Below are 22,412 nucleotides of genomic sequence, written 5' to 3'. Positions count from 1 at the left end.
GTATAAGCTCACAAGTGACTAAATGTAAGTTAAAAGTATATGACATCTATTGACATCTCATCACTTGAAAAGTTGTACCACTGACAGTACAAGACCTATACATGAGCTAAATTTCGTTAAAGCCACTAACATGCTTGAATGGGTATGATTATGAATCATAAAATTCAGTATGCTTGGATTTTAACAACATAGTTAGTCTTATACTAGTCAGATATTGTACCTATTCTGAAGAATATCTTGTATCTGGAGAGGGAAGTTGATATATATGTCAATAAATGTATGTATGCATGCATATAAAACATTTAAGAAAAAAAAAAAATTCAGCAGGGTGAAAGGAGATGGAACTACATTATGCATTACCAAATGTGTAACGCACAGGCAAGCGTTATAGTTGAATTGAAGCTGCTGGATAACTAGACTTCGCTATACTTATGTCTCTCAAACTGTACACTTAGCTGTATTTGCTCAATAAATGAAACTGACAGATTGATTTTGGTGTGAAGTATAGCTACTGCTTTGGAGTCTAGGTTGCCTGTATTAAAAAGCAGAAAATCTTCTGAAAGGTACAAAAATATTCAGTAAGGGGTAAGAAAACAGCATAGGATTAATATGGTTATCCCTCCCACAGAAATTATTCTCCAATGTAAAGTCTGTGCACTTAGCGTTCATAATTCACTCCAGAACTTACAGAATCATGTCATATGGAAGGAACTTCCAGAGACATCCAGTCCAACCTCATACTAAAACAGTGTCAGTTAACAGAGGTTGCCTCATAGTCTTGTCCAAATGAGTTCTGAATATCTCCAAAGAAGGAGATTTGACTTCTTCCAAAGGTTGAAGTAGAGGAGGATATCCTCATATCTACTCAGAATTTTCCTTCTTGTAACTTCTGTCTCTTGCTTCTCATGTTATCACTGCCTACTTCTAAAAAACTTTTGCTTTGTCTTCTTTACGTCGTATAGTTGTAGTCAGCAGTGAGACCTCCCCTAACCTTGAGTTTGTATGAAGACAATTCCCTTTGCCTTTCCTTGTAAGTCATGAGCTTCAGGCCCCTGACCATCCTTACTGTCATGCTGCAGTAATGTTTACTATCTGCTTTTCAAGATTTGGTATATCTTGTAGAATTTGGGAATATTATCTGGCTGGATAGGTTCTCTGGCAACATCATTTTAAAACATGAAGATGAGACACAGCCATAACCTCATCTCTCCTTTCTTCTTTCTGTAAAATCCAGATAAAGGTCAGAAAATTACTGTCATTTGGCAGGATGGTATTTTGGGTTCCATGATGAAGAACAACTGCACCAAAACCTAGAAGTACTTGGCTCAATTAAATGTTTGATGTATGCTGTTTATTTTGTCAAGACAATTTCTGAAGTTTAAATTTTGTTCTCTTAACTATGGTATTTGCATAATACTGATGCCCAAAGTACTCATTTAATTTAAGAATGTGGGGTTTTTTTAATCAATTTTGTTGTCATTAATGGTTTTTTCTGTGACTGGCATTGAAAACTTGAAGGTCTATCGATTCAGAACTTCAGGATTTACCCAAAGCATGCTGAACTAGTATTTGAACCATAATTGAGAAACTAATCTGTGCTTGTTGACGTGTCCTAAGTATTTTAGGGAGAAAAAGAAAAACAAAACCAAAAAAACCCCATGGTCATTGTTAGGAGTTCATGAGACTTATGTACATTTTTTGCATTTGCCAAAATGATGTCAGTAGCAGCAGCTCTCTGGCCACAGAGAGCAATGCACAACTTTCCCAGGCATTGTCCTGGGGAAGGCTGTGAGAAGATCAGAGAAAAGAATGATAAACAATTCTTATCTTCACTTGCTTCACCTGTTGTTGTGAACATGTGGAATGCCTTATGGAGATCTGTTTACCAAAGGGTGATTTCTTAATTGGCCAATGTTGATGGTGGTTAGACTGAAGAACCAATTGGGTTCACCTGTGTCATGACTGTCTGTAAGGGCAATGGGTTTCTTAATAAGTATAAGATAATAAAGTGATTGATTCAGCCTTCTGAGAATCATGGAGTCAATGGCAATTACTACTCAGCTGGGGGCCTGCAGTGACAGATGTATTCAGAAGATTCTTTTGGTTTTGATGTGTGAGCAGCTTAAGTACTTATTAGAATTAAGATTTAAGATTTCTATTATCAGGTATCTTAATTAAGATTCAACTTGGATTCCATGGTAGCATGGATAGATATGATAGCCTGGGGCAATAAAGACCAGTGCCATAAGCTGTAAGCTTTGGAACCTTTCCAGTCATCTCTAAGACACTTCTCAGTTTTCAAGAAGCAAGAGCTATTGTTTTTCCGTTTCCAAACCCATTTTGCCTATCTTTGGTAAGGGGGAAAACCCCAAAAAGCAGGACAAGGCAGCAATGTGAACCATGTACTGGTCTGGTCACATGTAAAAGAGTAGTGAATAAATTCCCAATGAGATTCAGATGGTTGCAAATCATGGCAGGAACTCTGCAGGGTAATGTTTCTTGCACTCCATTCTCTTTTTTTTTTTTAAATTTTTAATATATAACTCAATATTTCTCAGAAGTCTCTTGGGATATTGACAAATACGGCAAAAGTGGAGTTCTATACATATGGTATCATTCAGTATAGATATTTAATTTACTGATTGAATTCACAATCAGGAATATTTCCTGGGACAATAAATCACAAACCTGGATTACTGATCTAAGAGTTTATACACAGAACCAGAAGGTGTACAACTTTTTAGTCACCACTTTCCCCTTTACCTGCCCTCTTCCTAAAAGAACTATATTGTTGCCACCTTCTGGCCACTCCACAAGATATTCTTGACTGATATGAAGAGTTTATTCCTATCTGGAGACAGGGTCATGTTGTGACATAAAACCTTCAGACAGGTGTTAAATCAAGGATATTGGAAGCATGCCACAGGATCTTCCTCAAAATTTAGGGAGAGGAAAGATATTTTTAAAAAGTTTTAATTGCAAGGAAGCCTTTGGAGCAGATGAATAATTCATACATAGCAGGCTGTTTAAAGGTGGAGCTTTTACTGATAAATGTATATGTATTAATGAAATTTGTGTAAATTAAGGAAATGTAAAACTGCATAAAGAGGGTTGATGTGGAAAAAATTTCTCTGTGTGTCTGGTCTGCCAAAGAATATCTATATTTATGTGCAAATGTATGTGTACAGGCTACTCCCATTCTTCTCCCACATATATATAACTTAATTTTACCATTTGGGCACTTTTCCCAGAGAAACAGGACCCACTGTAGATTAAGCATCCAGGAAATCAGGAAAAGTTAACAGCAACTGAATACTAGCATTCCTCTTCCTCACATAATTGCCAATAGAGCTGGTTAAGTAATATCTGAAGGTGAGCTCAAGATTCATAAAAATACAAATGACATTCAAATGAAGTAAGTAAAGAATCTCTTGGAAAAAAATTCCAAACATATATTATATCCTACAACAATAAAAAAACCCAATGATTTGGAGGCCTTGTAACATAATATGGAATGATGCAGAAATCCCTTTGTATAACTAACAATGTAATCACATATATGAATCTAAAATTGTCCAAGTCTTTAAAGAATTACCTCAATAGCACTTTCTTGTAATATATATATATATATATATATATATATATATATATATATATATATATATATAAGCACAATTCTGTCAAATGGGAATTTGATCTGGGTCCAAGTTTATCATCATGTGAAGCAACTTTCTAAGCTCTTTCTAGAAATGGGTCATACTTTATTTTCTTTCACTATAACATCATCCCTGACAATTTGATTTAAATTTCCTTATTTCCAGCTATGTGCTGAATAGGATCACTGAAGATGGGAAACCAGGTTAAGAGCACCCACCAAGTGGTGAAGAATAAGTACTGTGCCATAGATACAAAACTAATTCTTCAAATTCCTATATTATTCAAATGCATGGTTTAGGATACTTACAATAACATAAAAGCAGGATTGTTCAGGGAATTACTCTGATGTAGTAGAATGTGCACCACAGTGAAGCTGTCCAGAAAAATCTACTTATCCTCAGAGAAGGATGAACAAAGGTATGTACACTTTTGAAATTCCAAATCATCTCACTTGTCGTATCTCTGCTTTTTTCCTAACACATAGAAGATATGACATAATGCAGTTTCATTTTTCCTCCAGGGGACATAAGTCATATATTTTTTAACTATGTATGGCTATTCATTCCCACCTGGCTTATTTTCCCTTCCACTTATCTCAGACTCTTGCTGTCAAGTTCCAGAGGTTTGACTCTCATTCTATCAGAAGACTGATTCTATGTGCTATATAAATAATATGTAGCAACCTTGGTCCAAGGTCTTCCCACCATAAATTGAATAACATCTTAGCATTAGATACTTAGTACTAAATTGGACATCTGGTTGCCTGAGGTTCTGTTCAGTGGGAAGAGGCACATTCAGAGCATGATTCAGATTTCATACGCTTTAAAGAAACATCTGAAACAGCTCATTTCTCTCCATTAGCAACACAGACAGCCTACAGCAATCATGCTCTTAATTTAGTCATGTACATTAAAGCAGTTTAGTAGAATGAATCTAGGCCAAGCTGTCTGTGTGCACATAGCACTGCAGTCACAGTCATTTGTACATGGTATCCTGCATATTTCATTAATGCTCTATTCATCAGGGAACATTTGCAATTTCACCCTTAAAATTAGTATTTAATGTTAAAAAACTAAGAGAATATAACTCTCTTATGACATGGAACTTTTAAGCACACAAATTCATAGCAAATAGATATAATGTAAAAGAAGAACAAGCATGTCATTGTATGATTACACTTGAGGGTACAACAAAAGAAAATAAATATAGCTACACTGTGTTGTGCTCAAAGGACATCCAAACTTGTACAGAATTTTTAAATCTTATTAGGGAAAAACATAGACCTCTTCGTTGCTAACATGAGCTCTAGTTTTTTGCAACTGATCATTTAGAATCAAGAACCAAACACCAGAATTTATATATTGTGTACTTGACAGCTTCATAGTCTACAGACTAAAATATTTCTGTTGGCTTAACACATACATAAGGCGTGCAGAGATGGTGCAAAGTCAAAGTAGCACAAAATGTGGTTATATGCCTCTCTCTTTATCACAATATGTCATAACAGAAGCTGGGCATTAGTAATACTTGTTTTGAGTTGATAATCATTGATCCGTATGCCAATGAGACATACAAATCAATCATCAATGAGTTTATAAGGCTGTATAAATGCATGCAAAGAGAATGCCTGCTGCTGCTTGTCTGGTGTCTCTCTGAATATGCCAATGGATTAATCAGTTAGTTCTTATTGCAATTATCTTAAGTGTCATGGTAGGGTAAAGTGAAAAATCTCACAAATCAAGCCAAGCAGCATTTCTGATTGTTAGGAAAGTGTAGGATTTTCACAAAAAATATCTTGATATTCTGTCAATATCTCCTCCTGTATGTTAACATTTAGTTAAATATTCCACAGGGGCTGACCTGGTTGTGTATGTGGTCTTGTTTAGGTCTTCATTCATTCATATACAATATGGAAGATTTACTTCTGGGTGCTGCTTTGTATTGAGTGTGTAAAGAGTATTCATACCTTCAGAGTATCCATACATTCAGGTGATGCAAACACACATATGATAACATACCACAGTCATTCTAATCTCCTAGAATTGTCCCAGGAGATAGTTAATTACAGAGTCCCTTGGTCAGTCTGGCTTGATTTATTAGTCCCTTAAGTTTATAGTAAACTAGACACTGTGGGTTTTCAATTTTGATCACAATGAGGGAAAATGAAAGATCCAAGTTCTAAAAGACACTCTGTAAAGATATTTGACAACTGTATTAATTTGTCTCCCTAGAGAGTAATGCTCCTTTCTCATGTCTCCCTCCTCTGCAAACACAAACACCTCACAACTCACTTTCATTGCCAAGTCCCTGCAATCCAGATTCCAGCTATCTTGAGTGTAACACTATTGTTCCATTCTCTTTCATTGTGCCTCAAATCCTTACACCCTGAGATCCTTACATTCTATCTGCAGCTGCTGATAGACACTGTGACCTCATTGTCTGCTCCATAGGCAGTGATCCCTAAACCTTCTACAGTCCATGTGCATTTACATTGCTGTTCCAACATCTCAAATCATCAGCAATATCCTCAAAGAGGATACTGCTCTCTGGTCAGCAAATCTGATCTTCAAGTGAATCCACAGGAATTTATTCCATATAAATTCAATTGGATTATTATTATATATAGACAGGGGTAGTCAGATGGAGGAAAACTTAGCTGACAGGCACAGTATGTGGACTGTGAACTGCAGGCAAACTTTGGCCCTATCACCTTCTGTCCACCCATTCCTTTTCGGTGGTTCATAATAAATGCTGCATTTTTCATGAGGTTGCCCTGGAGGGGAAGGGAGAGAAAAAGGCTGGTTGGAGTTCTTATTCTGCTTCCCACACTTTCTCCCACTCAGAGATAGATTTCTGACCCTCTCCTACTTCCTCATCCTATTTTTAAAACTGCTACAGACCCACATTTGAACTACTAAAATGCCTTTGCAGTCATAGGAAAGATATTTCACATACCTTTATGCCTGTTTTCTTTCTCCATGCTTCATGCTCTTAGCACTTTAGACAGATGATATTCTTTAGAAAGACTTGGCTTATGCTGTTTTTAGAACAAGCGGGCTCGGATCCCATACTGCAAGTTAAGTGAAATGCAAATAATAATTGATCATAGTATTAGATGATCTAATCACAGATGAACAAGAAAAGGGTTTGTAGCTGTTGTCTCACTTTATTCTTAGGCCTTATATAAACACCAAAAAAGTTGCTTTGCTGTAACCTGGATAATCAGGGTAAGAGACCTTTCAGAAGCTTTCCAGTTAATCCACTTTCCTTTTTTTCTATGGATGCCACACACCCTTTTGTTCACTACTAGAAAACTGTGAAGGTCATCTTCATGGATGATGAGAAAAGGAAGTGTATCTTTTGTACTTATAAATACACTTGCAGAGGTGAGCAGACAGTAGCAGCATTTGTAGGTTGGAAGTTTCTAGGGAGGCGTATGAAGGGGACAAAGTCAGTTAGTGCTATCAGCAGCAGGCCCAAAAAGCAGCAGGAGGTTTCCTGCGCACCAGAGCTTACACTGATAACTAGCTAGCTAATGAAGCAGCTGATAATTTAATAGTTATTTTTTGTCGTCCCATGAATTTTCTACTTTCTAATTCTATTCAGGTGCCAAGCTGATATGACAGAGGGTTTCCAGTGGCTGAACTGATGTAGAGTGAGAAAGAATATCAAAAGAAAACAATATTAGAAAAACAAAATTGAGAAAAAATTCAGATTTTGCTCACACTTACTGAATTTAATATATACACAGAGTTTCTTAGAGGAATATTAAAGGCAGTGCAGGATCTGTATATGTATCACATTGGTTTTCCAGGTGAAAACAGCAAAGAAGAGGTGATTTCTACTGCAAATTTACCTAGAACACTTCAGTGAAAACTAAGAAAAAAGGCATTATGATTCCTTGATTCTGCCTTACTGTGTAGTTCATGCAAATTTTTGATCAGCGAACATGAGAACTCTGGCAAGAGGAATATAATATCTGACTGCCATAAGTGTTTCCTTACAGAGGCAGAAGTTTTGCAATCAGATAGATTCAAAGTTTCATATAAGGAAAATCTATCTAATTTGGCTTCAGGAAAGTTGGTACATAGAATTTTTGTTATCTAATAATCTATTTACCTGACTTTTCACTTCTAATGTTAAAAGGAAAGCAGAAACTTCATTAAAAATACTATTTAAGTTGGTTACATTTCCTGACTATTTATTAACTCCTGAGGGTGAAAAGAGTTGCTCTGGTACCTCTGGTCTAGATCTCTGTATGTAAATGCCAATGCACCACATGTATTAACCAAAGTCCCATCTGCAGAACTCCATCCCAGACCAGATGTAACCCCTAAATGTAGCTGTGGTGCTACAGTGATTCAAAAGAAAGGTCTAGGTGGTTCAGGTACCCGATAATTCTTAGAATCATAACCCTCATTGCAATATTTGAAGCTGTGCTAAACTACATCTGTTGAGAATTTAGACTCTATTTGGATGAATAAAGTATGTAGAGTTATGAAACAGGCAAATCCTAGAAAAATATGAGCAATTTGAAATTAGTTTTTTTGTATTTTGTCTTTTTTTTCAACAAAGTCTTCTTGTCTTACTCATTAAGTTGCTTCTTATCTTATTACAGTGTTTTTATCATTAGCTTCCTCATTTTTGTTATTAGCTTTCCTCCTTTCCTAGCACTGTGTGATTTGCACCAGGATCAAGATTTGGCTAAGTTAATTGCTTTAACGATATGAGGCAAAGTGTGATGGTTTCCCTAGCAATAGGAAAAGCTTTAAACCTCAGAGTGAAAACGTTCACTCACACAAAATATGTTTTCCTTCCGTTTAGTGGCTGGCACAAACTGTCGCCTCTTGCAGGGAATCGGATATTTGTTCTGCAGAGAATTATGCAGATAAAATGAAAAAGGATTTTTGAAATTCTTCATGCAGCTCATATAGGCAAGTTCAGTACTGTTCACGTTATTTGGAGCTAACTCAGAATATTGTCATTGCCCAGGAACAGTTCTCTCTCAGCCATCAGTAGGTTACCTTGCACTGTGTGAACAGGCCTGGCTGGGCCATGGCTCATGAGCCTCCATCCAATGCCAGCTGCATTAGAGGAAATCGACAGAGGGTGAATGTATAATGCTGAGTAGCCATGGTGATGGGTGATGTCTGGGCCCTTTCCTGGCCAACAAAAACAGGTTGCAGATTTCCTTCTCTCCTCGGGGCACCTCTCATCAGGAGGTCTGGAGGGCAATGGCTGCCATTGTCTCTGAGGTAGCTCCGGAGTGAGCAGAGGCACCTGCAACTCTCGGTGTGCGCTGCAACGCTGACAGCTGTCCTGCCGGGCAGACACAGACAGACAGACAGGGTCCCGGACCCCGCGGGACTCTCCCCAGGTGGTGCTGCTTGGCACGGACAGCTGCTCTGTAGGCGGCCGCGCAGGACAGCGCGGGCTGGAGCCCTGGGGCTCGCACCGCCGCTGGCACCAGCCAGGGGCCCTCAGCGTGGCTCCCGTAGGAGGCGCTCCGGCCACGGCCCTGAGGCACACAGGGCCATGGAGGGTGTGCGAGCCCGGAGAGCGGAGCTGACATTGAGAAGGGCTCTGAGGAAAATCTGCAGGAAAATATGAGCCACACAAAGCAAGGGAAGATGGACACTGGGAGCCCCAGTTGTATGAGTAGTGGAGGGTGGCTGCTGCAGTGGGGAAAGCTGGGAGCTGATTGATGAATTCTAGCAGTAAAAAGAATGTTCCTAATCCACCTTCAAACCCACTGCTGTGGAATAGGCTTAGTGTCAGCACTGTGGTACACAAACAAGACCTGTCAGGGCCAGCTGATGATCCTAATATCTATGCAAGATAGAAAAGTTGAATGGTAGGTTTAGGAGTCTCATTTCTGCAGAGAACTGTGACAAGATTTTGCTGTCCTGACCTGGTGTCTTGGGAGGTCTGTTGTTCACAGGGGTCCGGGAAGTTCCATGTTGCAGTGACTGCCCAGGTTTGCCAGGTTGTCAGATCATTACCCCTTGCTTCTCCTCTGTGTGCAAACCAGCACTCCTGCCAAGGGTAACCTGTGTGGTGTTGCAGGCTTCCATGACACTAGGATCCTTTTCAAGGAGTGAGGGCAGGATGTGAAGCATATGGCCAAGGGAAGAATCAGTGTCTTTGCTAACACTCTTTGCAAAGGCCTCTTACCCTCATGAGGAAGGCTTTAATTTAGGAGTAAGACAGATCCTTCCTTCCTTCCTTCCTTCCTTCCTTCCTTCCTTCCTTCCTTCCTTCCTTCCTTCCTTCCTTCCTTCCTTCCTTCCTTCCTTCCTTCCTTCCTTCCTTCCTTCCTTCCTTCCTTCCTTCCTTCCTTCCTTCCTTCCTTCCTTCCTTCCTTCCTTCCTTCCCCTCTTTGTATTCTTCCTTTTTGTTTTTGAATTAAATAATTGGTTACTTATCTCCTGTGTATTATACATCATTTTCAATCTTTAACAAAGCTGGAGCTATCTGCCAGATAAGATTTACACATTTACAAGGATTCAAGCCATGAATCTCTCTTAGGTACATTCTAGGTTAGCAGCTAGTAAGAGCCTCTAATTGGCATTTAATCTTGGTAACCTCTGCATTATCTGTCTTTCTCTGTGTTTTTCTTGGAGAGATAAAGTGTTTTAGTGTGCCTTGTGATAATGTCTCTTTTATGTTCAAAGAAGGTGAATCTTCAACCTGTTTTACTGAAAGTTTCTAGGCTCTATATAGAATCACAGCATGTCCCAGAACTTTCAGTACAACTTTTCGAGCCACAGATACTTTGAGGTTTATATTTTACATCTATGTGTGAATAGAATCATAGAATGATTCTGTTCTTCAGTTGGAAGGGATCTTCAAGATCATCCAGTTCCGATCCCCTTGTCAATGTCAGGAACACCTTCCACTAGACCAGGTTGCTCAAATCCTTATATAATCTGGCCTTGAACACTTCCAGAGATGGCGCATCTACAACTTCTCTCGGCAGCCTGTTCCAGTGTCTCACCACTCTCACAGTAAAGAATTTCCTCCTAACATCTAATCTAAATGTATTGTCTTTCAGTTTGAAGTCTTGTCCTGCCCTTGGAAAAAGTCCCTCTCCGTCTCTCTTGTAACTCTCTTTAAGTACTAGAAGGCTGCCTGAAGGTCTTTCTGGAGTCTGCCCTTCTCTGAGCTGAACAACAGCAGCTGAACCTGAGCCAGAGTGTGCCCAGGTGGCCAAGAAGGCCAATGGCATTCTGGCTTGTACCAGCAATAGTGTGGCCACCAGGATCAGGGCAGTGACTGTCCCGCTGTACTTGGCACTGGTGAGATCACACACCAAACACTTCTAGGCCCTCCAGTTCAGGAAGAACATTCAGGTGGAGCTGGAGTGAGTCCAGAGGAGGGCAATGAAGCTGGTGAAGGGGCTGGAGCACACTTATGAGGCCTGAGGAGAAAATGATGCTTGGTGGGACCTTATCACTCTCTACATTTACCTGAAAGGAGGTTGTAGACAGGTGGAGTTCAGTCTCTTCTTCCAGGCAACCAGTGATAGAGTAAGGGAAAACAGTATCAGATTACCCAAGGGAAAGTTCAGTTTGGATATTAGAAAAAAATTTCTTTACTACAATAGTTTTTAAGGCATTGGAACACGCTCTCCAGGGATGTGGTTGAGTCCTGATCCCTGGAGGCATTTAAAAGGGTCATAGATGTGGTGCTTAGGGACATGGTTTATTGGTGGATTTGGCAGTCCAAAGGTTGGACCTGATGATCTTACAAATCTTTTGCAAATGTAATGATTCTATGATTCTGTGAAGTATTTTTGCTTTCTGCTACAAGTTAGGCTGAGCTAACAGCTGATTCAGAAACCTTCAGAGAGTGTTTACATCAAGGAACTTTGGCTGCTTCTTTGAACAGATAAACATCTAAAGCTTCTAGGATATGTATATAGTTAAGCACATAGTTTTCTTTTCTTTAGGTGAAATAATTAAATTAATAATATTACCAAAGTAATAAAATATTTTCTCTCTGGCCCCAGAGATTCTGTAAGTTTATCTCATTTTATTAGGGGAATGTCTGAGATGCACCTTTTGATTTGCACATTTTATTAAACTTATTGCATTGAGTTTCAGGAAGTTATTGGGGTCATTGATCCAATGAGTGCATACATCTGTGTCTTTATTTTTTCAAGTCATATAATGTAAGTAATTTTCTCAATGGCAAGATTATTATCATCTCTGGCATTAATATGACACATAAGTTATTCTAACCTAAGTGGGATCTCTGCAAGATCAGTAATCAGAAGCTGGGTTCACAAGAAAAGCTCTCCAGTTGTTTTATGTTAAACTTTCAGAATATTGTAAAGCAGAGATCAGTATTTTTGAGGGTCATTAAAACTATTTCCTTCAGTAAACTATATTATCTATGAAAAGAAAACCAGAATTCTGTAAGTTCTCTGAGATTTCTGAAAGTACAAAGGGAGAGATAGGGCAGATGATGCAGGGTTTGGATCCCCTGGCTAAAATAGAGCAGGTTGCACTCTATGGTATACTTCCATTTTTCTTTTTCTTTGTTGACCCTGGACATCTATGAAACATGATATTAGAGTTAAAAAACCCCAAATATTCATAACTTTTTGAAGTGTTTGAATTAGAGAGAAGGTCTAAGAATAACTTATAATACATGCTGTCAGAAAATGAGTCTGAAAGTCAAGGAATGTTATAGTCACGGACTCTACTCAGAAGAAAAAAAAGATGTACTGTAGATTATGCTATCTATCTCAAATGCTAAATAGGATTCACATTTTTCAATAACAGAGGCTTATGCTTTGAATAAAAAATCAAAGCTTACATATATCTCTATCATAAAAATTACTCTAAATAATTTAGTTAGACCCTAAAGTAAAAATCGGGAGCATAAACACTTACAAGCAGTACCATGAAGATTCAGGAGTCCTGAAATCCATTAAATCTTTTTTCCACTCTGTGAAAAGTGCCATTGTTGTCCTGTTCTGATGATATGGTGCATATAGCCCAGCCCATTGCATTAATTCATATCTAGTTATATGTTCCTGCCTAATCAATCTATAAATAGCCATCTGTAATCATATCATGTCATGTCACAGGCTGCCTCTCAAATGCAGTATCCGTCACTCTCAGTACTGCTGGTGGTTTGTTCCAAACATGGTTTAAAGTCTTTCATTCTTCTTGTGCTAATATCTTCTAGACTTTCTTTTATTCACTCCAACATATTAGACTTCCAAATATCCAGGTAGAGGAGTAGGAATCCTTAGCATACACATGCTGAACTGGCCATGGCAGGCTGAGGTTTGTCTAGCTCTGCCTTCTACATGGTTTCCCATAAAGCCATATATGTATCTAATTTTGAAAAAGTATGGAGAATTTATAGCTGAGCAACTAACCGAGGGTAAATAATTTCACAAAGTTTGCATGTTTTTGGGTTGCTACAAATACCATCTAGCTTTTTTATCCTAAAATTATTCCAAGGCGAATTTTGGATATAAATCTCTTGAACAGTTTCAACATGCCCGATTTTCTTGAATTTCATGAGATCTGAAATTCTAGACGGTGTTTGATGTTCTTCTCAGCCACAATTATGGTTAAGTAAATATTGGGAATAACTAGATATCTCTGTAGTTTTCTGCTTAAGATTCTTGGATTTAGAAGTAAGCCTTCCTGAAAACAATCTGGACACAATGAACCCTAAAAGGAGTCAGCACATTCATTTCATTTTTTAATGAAAATTCATTAAAAATTTAAAGAAGCATTCACAGATAGAATCCTTCTGTAAACATGCAAAACTTCTATAATTATAAGAACTTCATAAATTTGTGATTTAGGAGCAGCAGAATGGATACTAAAGAGGTAGCAACCTGAGAAGGGGTATGATAGGAAAAGGCTGCTAGAACATAGAATATAGATGGTCGAGCTAATGCTGTGTGTTGTCATTTTGTGGGAGTCCAGGTGCATAGCACATGTAAGAGTGGAGAAAGCTGCATTTCCTTCAGAGAGAGAAATTGAGTCTTTGTTCATTCCTTGGGTAAAAAAGTTGCTGTGATTTACCATGACTTTATTAATTGTGTAAATAATTTTGATAATACACATACGTTTTTAACTAGTAAATATTTATTGCAAGAAGTTACTCGAACATTGTATCTACCCGTGTCTGTGGATACACATGTCTTTGAAGGGTTCATTCTTTCTGCAAAGGGAATGATTCAGTGACCCTGGAACAGAAATGTATATGTGATGAGGTGTGCTACTAAAACATTAGTTATGCTATCAGGAAACCACAGCTTGAAGGCTGTTGAGGAAAAACAGAGGATTGTAACAGAGACTCCTGTAAGTTCAAGTATAGGATAATTGCAGTGGCCTGGAAAGTGCAAGGAAGGAACAATACTAGAGGTGCCGGGTCTATTAAGTGAGATCACAAGTGGTCATTTCATGGTCATTAATGAAATTCCATGTTGAGAGCCAAATGGAACTTTTTTTCAGGGATAAAATAGAACAAAGAACAAGTATTACACATATGTGAATCTTACATTACAAAATAAATTTGAATACACCTAAGTGCTAACCACTGAGAAAAGAGCAGACAAGCACAGTGTTAGGGAATATACCAAAGTTCCCTAGGCAGACCCAGAGTGAGAAGGAATCATCAGCTTCAATGTTTCTCCCACAGAAGAACTTGATGTAGTACCTTAAACCCCTGCTGATTCTTCTCAAAGCCTGGTACCCCCATTTTAGGACCCAAAGAGCAGAAAGAGGATGGAGATAATGCCAGAAAGAGATGTAAATACTAGAAAGTTTATGTGTACCTGTTTCAATGCCATCATTTTGAGGAGTAGACTGTAATAGTTGTAAAATTGCATAAGAGTTTAATTTGGAAAAAGGACGTCTAAAGGTAATCTAGTTGGATTGCCTTAGACCATTACCAAGCAGGTGACATTATTCAGGATATCTAGTTTTAAGTATCTCTAGGGGCAAGGAATTCGCTGCCACTTTGGTCAACCTGTCCTACCAACAAGATGAAACATTCTCTCCTAATTTAGAATTGTCACGTTGGAAATTGCACAGATTGCCCACCCTGTTATCACTGTACACATTGTCTGCATCAGATTGTGGTGGGTGTCTGTCATCCGGTACCATTAGGGGGAAAGCTGAGAAGAAACTTCACCTCATCTGAGTCAATGGTTAAGATGGAATCATGCCTCAGAAATCTGAATGCATTGATTTCAATTTCTGGAAACACCATTTTATTCATGCTTCAGGGCAAAGCATCTTCTCATCAGCGCATGCCCAGGAGTCTAAAAACAAAAAATGAGCCCAGTGGTGATAAGTAGCATACCTTTCATCCATAGCTATAATATTTTGTCACCACCACCTGACTGAATTTTCCATTTTACGTTAATAATGAGTAGAGCTGAAAAAGTTCAGATTTCATGCACCGCTTCCAACTTGATTCAGCAAATTTTTTGAATCAACAATATTTTAATTGCAGATCTCCTTGAGAAAAGTTTTTGGGGTTTGTTTTTTTGTGATTTTCTTGTTGTTGTTTTTAATTTTATCTAGAAGGAGCATAAAGGATCCTATTCTAGTTCTTGGATGAATATCTAGACTGCACTACACTGTTTATACCTAAAACAAATCCCAAGAGTTTTGAGAGTTTTCAGAAAACTGGGGAATTTTATTAAATTTAAAATTATTTATTAGGTGTATTTCACAACAACAATCAATAGAATTTATATTTTTAGGGAAAGCATGGAATAATTTCAAATCACCTCTGTAAGGACAGCAATGTTTGTGTTACTTGCAGCACAGAGTGCCTTCAGGTGACAAGACTTGACTACTAGAAGACTATGAAGCCCCAAGATAATATTTTTCTTCTGAAACTTCTTACAATTTCTGACCAAAGAGGCTGAAAAAGTTGTTTTATGTACAGTGATCATTGGATGTGGATCAGTGAATTACATGAAGGAGTGCTTTTCAAAATAAACTGTAGGCACACATACACACTTTAAAAAAGTGTCTTAAATGAGAACATAATAACATTTTCATGGACACACAACTATTTTCCATTCGTATGTCTGAAAGCATTCTAATATTAATTAGAAAATTAATTATCAAATTAATTTAATTCCAAAGTTCCATTTAGCAAACTAAAAGGAGAAATAGAACAAAATCCCTGCCTAGTGATCCCACTATTGGCCTTACATGGCATGGAAGTGAGATTGTTTTTCCAGTCCAGAGGTAGGAAAAGATATGTGAGCTCCTCACCTGTGGTCATGTGGTATTTACATGGACATAAGCAACTTATATTTCAGAAGTAACCCTGAAATGGGGAAAATCCTTAGGTTTTCACTTTTTCCAAGGACCTACCTCTTTCAGGTCTTTTATCTCTCGAAGGTTTGGTTTCTTGCTTTCCTGGTTCCTATTTTGAGTGACCCCCAGAAACAATGTAAGGAAGACTATAGAATACCTCAGCCTCTTTTTCAATGCTAAAGGAATGCAGACAGGTTGGAACCTACATTTTAAAAGCCAATTGTAATTCAATCATCTGAAAAGAGCTGCTTTCCCAAATATATCACTCCCCAAAAAAATATTTCTTAAAAATGAGCTGAGACATGAGTGAGTAAAATAATAAGTAAAGAATATTTCTCAATAACAAAAAAAGTTGGGTACTGAAAATGCATCTGTGACACAAAAAAGAGGTTTTTATTTCTCTTGCTCTAATAGTTTCAGTGTAACATGGTTGTAAACCAGCAGGCAGCCATAAACACCAATGGAGAGTGTTTAAATCAATATGAAAAAAACAGGTTTTCCAGCTGCAGCCTTTGCAATCTTAAAAGCAGCATTAAGAGGCAGAAGGAGCACATTGCATTCACCATACAATTTTCTGAGTGTCACAGAGGTTAAGAGGCTCCTTGACCATATCAGCAGGTAAATCCTCTATGTTCCAAACCCAGCAGGAACATCAGTAATTTACAGCAAAGGATCTGTGCACTATCTTCTGGTCTTCATCCATGAAGAGCATTTTTGTTGTCTAGGTGCTGTGCATGGTAGGATTTCCTGGTTTTTCTTAACATAGGAAAATTGAATTTGTTGCATAGGAGAACTTTTGATGTGCATACTTGAAATAAATCTCAGGCATCTCCGTTTTATTGCTCAGATTATTTTTCCAACAGTAAGTTTCTTAAGTTGTGTCTTTCCCTGTCTTCTCACTTCCCAAATCAATGGCAATACAATTGTTTAACTCTGGCCTGCTGACAATATAGACTTTTTTTAGTTAAAAAATGAGTATATGATGTCATAACCACTTAATAGATAGGTGGCTGATAACTGCAGATAACTGACTGAGTTGCAGAAGCTGCATTCTTCCTCTTCCCAACATAATTTTTGTGAAATTTCAGTAAAGTATAAAATAATTTAATTTTTTATGGAAGAAACAAGGGACTTCTGCTCATGAAGAAGTGCTAAGGACCTATTCTCCTGGGTTTTATGGTATTGAAAAATACATCTGCAAAAAGGATGTTGAGGAAATTCCATACACATGTGCTAATTGTGATAAACAGACTCCAAAAACACTTAGTTTCAGAAATAAAACTGCTCTGAATGATCAGCCTCTCAAACTTCCATGATAACACATTGACATCTGTAGAACAGATGAACTATTTTTTTACTGTTTGTATGTCAAATTAGGAGATGGGTGCTGTTTGTGATATTTAACTGATTTTTGATAATTTTATTGTTCTTCCTAAAAAAGGGTTAATGATGATACTGATGGTCTTCCTTCCAAGAAAGAATTCCAAGATTGCAGCTGCATTGCCTGGGTTACTGGAGTTTTAAGAGTTCTGCAGGATTTCAACTTTGAAGAAGATCTATTTAAAACCTGTTAACTAATGAAAACTTTTTGACAGTCAGGAGATATTTTCACAGAGGCAGAAATTACTGTACTTTTAGGGATCTAACTTGAGTATGCTACAGAGGAACAAACTTAGAAAAAAAAGTCATTTAAAGCAGAAAAAGGTAGACAAAGGTGGATTCTTATATAGTCAGTGTTCATTCATGGTTATTATGTATAATGGGGGTTTTGTGTGTTTGTTTTTGGACACAGGTTTGAGCAGGTTAGAAATACCTTCATAATGAAATTATCTGAAAAATATGAAGTTCATACATGTAAGGATAAAGGATCTGGAATTGGTTTTATTAATACTGCTAAAGCTTCACACATAAAAATTAAGAAATGCTTTTGATAAATATTTATATGGAAATAAGCTGATTTTGGTCTTCCAAGTTTCCATCATTGTTGCTCAACCCTTGTTTCACTGGTAAAAACTTATTTGCATTCTCTTTTTCCAAAAGCTGTCAATTTCTGTATCTTTGTCTGACACCTATAAACAAATTTGTCAAGGTGGATGGAGGAGAGGAGTAGCTGGGGCAGAATTACACAGCTGGTATTGACACAGACTCATATGAACAGTTATTTGCAGGGTTCATAGTTAAAGGCATACATGGATTCTAATGGCAAATGTTGCTTCCAGGGAAAAAAGGGAAACAGTTTTGAAAGATCTATAAATCATTGAAAACTACAGAAATTCATTTAAATGACAAAGGTCCTAAACTGTCACAGTACATGTAAAGAAAAACATCAAATTGAAATCTGAACGATCAGGTCAGCCTGCTAATTTAAAGCTTTTACTGTGTCCAGGTTCTTAATACCTGAAAGCAAATTGTTCTGTAATGTAGGACTCATGATGATGTTATGCCATAGATATGTTAATACTATGCAACTGCAAAGACAGAGTGTTTCAAGAGCACACACAAAGTATGCTCTGTCATGGACTGGAAATACTAGTTAAGTATAAAGCAACCAACATGCTATGTTATTAAGAGTTAAGCTTTTTAGTTTTCAAAGTGTCACACTTTGAAAGGTAATTTAATGCTGCTGAAGTTAGAAGCTGTTTTTAGGTTTAAAGTTGCCAACTATACTGCACACCTGCACCACATAATTTTACAAGGCATTCTGGTCCTTTTTTCTCATTATATCAGACAGTGTGTGTGTATGTGTTAAGGTTTTTTATTCTTATAGCAGAAAGATAAAGTATTCACAGCAGGTTATCTGCCTTAAAAAGACAGCAAATGTTACTTCATGATATTGAAAGCACACACAAAATCATCTTGGTAATTTTTTTCTAATAAAAGATGTTGTGTGACAAGGTTTGTCTTACATACATCTTAATAGCCATGAACATATCTGCTATTTTTACATATTTTCGAAATCATTTGGCCCCTCTGCTATATTTTCATTTCAAGTAAATGAAGGTTTTTAAACTACTGAAAGGGGTAATGAAATTTTTGTCATCTGGCAAGTTATATGAAACTGTGTTCTTTACTCTGAATTTTAGTTATAAGAATGAAAAGGAGAGGAAAATTCCTTACCAGTAATTTCATGTCTTCTACTCCAAACAGAATTATGGTAACTTTAATGCTGTGACAGAAAAATCTGAAGGAAACAAAACACATAAATCCCTACTGAGATAAACTTATGCATGTAAATTTACTTCATTTTATCATGTTGTATACAGAAAGGTTATCTGTTATTAGCTGACATAAGTGCATCTGCAAGGAGCACTTGAAAATGTTAATTTATTTGAGAGAAAATTAAAACAGCTTCTTTTCTGAATCTCTGAACTCACAATAAATTAAGAGAATCGCCTAAGCAATTTATTTGGTGAGATGATGTTTTAAAAGTGCATTCAACATTTCAACATTCTCTTCCATAGGATTTCTAATCTGTTATAGGTAAAACTCAGGGTTGGCAAAAGACTGTTTCCATGGGCACTGAAAACTGCAAAACATTTTTTTATCTTGTATGTCCCTTTACCAAATAATGGTCAGATGGAATCCTTGGGAAATATGTCTCTTTTCTAGAGCTGAAAGTCTCTCTTTCCTAAGGAAGGAATAATGAGAGTGAGTGCCTTGTTGAAATACTTTTTAGGCCATTGAATTCCAAGTGCTGTATAAGAATGCAGTCTTTTGTAGTTTAATTTCAGATTCTCTCCAGAATAAAGAATTCATCACAGGTGAAAATTGAAAACAGTGGCTGAAAGGAATGAAGTTAGTACAGAAACCTTTAAATGCAAAAAGGTTCAGATTTTGTTCACTGTGATTTTCAGGGTAATTGCAAATCATTTTTTAACCTATTTAAACCAATTTCCCCATCTTCAGTTACTCCTATTGCTCTTACTGCGTGTTTTTTCCTCTTGCTTTTGTACTGACAGTAGCACATTTTACTTAATGACTCCTACATTTTGTTTTTCCTTTTTCATTTATTCAGTTCAGAGGACACTTTGGTGTTTTACTGGAAAAGAAGAACTATCAAAATTTATAGATTATGTTAATTTTTAAATTATTAATAATAATGTAGATCTGCAATAAAAATGCAATAGCTAAGGAATGGAAATGTTGAATTTCCTATTTCTAGTCTTGTAAACATATGAAATTTAAGACACATGACCATTATAAGAGGGTTGAATTTTAAATTTGTTCTCTCCTCTTTGAAGGAATTGACCAAACCCCCAGTGACAGGAGTATTCAAAACTCTACCTCATATTTTAAATTGCCAGCATAATCCAGAAAGTTTCTATTTCTAATACATTTTAAAAGCGGAAAAATTCTAATCATAGCCCTCATAAGAACAATTCTTTCCTTTTTTAATAGATTAGATTAATTTCACTGTTGTAACTCGGAACATGAGGAAAAAACCTTCGTACTTAAGGCTGGTAGGCTTTCAGTACAGCTGCCTTGGGGATGGAGGGAATTGAGCAGCTTGCCCTTGTCTCAGAGGGCCCTTCTGTGGTGGGGTTGCTGAGGGCTGAAGAACAAAAAGTGTGGATCTCTCCCACAAGGAGCACCATCTGAGACTCCCTGACTCCCTTCCATACACTCATTTGGTGACTCGAGAGCCAAGGAGTGATCAGTAGAACCCAATCACCCTTTAAGAATCCCACCCTGGGTGCCAAATAGGATTTGTGGTTTAACTCCAGCTGGCAGCTAAATACCACTCACCCTGATGCCCTGCCCTGCTGCCCCCAGTGGGGAGGGGAATTGGATACAGATAAACCACATGGATGCAGATAAGAACAGTTTAATACCTGAAATAAATTCTTGAACTTCTTGTGCTTGCTGGCAGAGCATGGGTAACTGATAAGTCCTTGTCTTAGGGTAAGCATTGCGCAGCAACAACTAAACCAGCCGTGTGTTATCAACATTATTCTCATACTGGACCCAAGACACAGCTCTGTTCCAGCTACTAGGAAGGAAATGATAGCTGGAGGCTGTCTTAGGCACAGCAATTATAAAATTTTGACTCTTGGGGAAGTAAAGAGGCATGCCAGAAGAGATGCCACTTTGAACTTACAGAATAGAGTTTCAGTAATTATTTTCAGTACTTATTTTCATTATTTCAGCCCCTGTTCCTAATTTTAGTCCCTGTTAAAAATCCTCTGAATTTGACAAATTCACAAATTAATTGAAAAATATAATAATTTTTAAATTTATAAAATATTATGCTTAGAAATATGAATTAATTTTTAATTTTTTTTTACAATGTCAAATCTAGGCATTGTCTAAGTAATCAATTATTTATGAATTACTTCACTGTCTTTGTGGTCCTGTTTTTCTCAAGTGTCTCTTCAACTGAGTAGTGTACCAGCATCCAAAGTATATAATAAATCAGTGAGTAGTATTCACCTCATCATACTCCAGGTCACACAATCTATCATTTCTGAGAATTCCCATTAACTCTTGTGGATTAGTAACCTGAAAATGTGCTTTGTCATTGAAATAAGGGAAGAAAATGCAAGGAGAAAGAAGTCTTTTATAGGTTGCAGTTCTCAGAGCAGGATAACCTTGTCCTGAGAGAGACTAGTAACATTTCCCTCTGGAACTCTTGAATTTCTCTTCACATGCTGATTGTATTTTACAAAGTGTTTGCATTTATTATGCTAAGCATGCATTGAAGCATTATTTATTTTTTTAATCTTACCTGACGACAGAGGGAAAGAAGCAGAGGGGAATAACTTGTGTTGGAAATTTCTTGGCAGCAGCTGACAGCAGTCACGATCTGGAAATTGATCCTGAACCATGTGAACCACTGTTAAAACACTGTGACCTGTTTTGGTCATTCAGGTAGAATTTCTGTTCCTGAAAGACAAGTAAAAATACCTGGAAAAATAGGGGGAAAAGGGATCATTCTTCAAGAGAGGAGCAGCAGTTTAGGAGAAAGGCATTACCTGACTATTTCCTGTACTCTATTTCCTGTACTCGTCACTAATTCAGGCTAAATGCTTTGGTTTGCCCCTTTTGTGACATGAAAAGTCATTTATTACTCTAAATGCAGTTTCAGGCTTTGTGTCAGCTTGTAATAGTGCAGTTTATCACCACAGCAAGAGGGAAAAGCACAGAAAAATTAGGTTAATCAATAGCACTGCAGTGTGTTTGACATTACATTCAGGAAAGGTTTAGCATGTCATTCCTAACTACAGGCCATAAACTGCCTGAGGTCTGTGCATGCTCTTGATGTGAGTGCTGGCTCCTCATGCGGATCGAGGGCAGAACACAGCTTTAAGCTTCTGCTAATCATGCACCCCCTGCAGACATCAAGCACCTTGGACTGGAAAAAACGTGACACAACTGCTTTCAATTTTCCCTCTCCTGAATAAAAAAATAAAATTATAATGTTTCTAATTGGAAGACCTAAAA

The sequence above is a fragment of the Molothrus aeneus genome, chromosome 6 (genome assembly GCF_037042795.1).
Source record: "Molothrus aeneus isolate 106 chromosome 6, BPBGC_Maene_1.0, whole genome shotgun sequence".
Taxonomy (NCBI): domain Eukaryota; kingdom Metazoa; phylum Chordata; class Aves; order Passeriformes; family Icteridae; genus Molothrus; species Molothrus aeneus.
The sequence above is the reverse complement of the archived record's forward strand: the minus strand, read 5'-3'. Positions refer to the sequence as shown.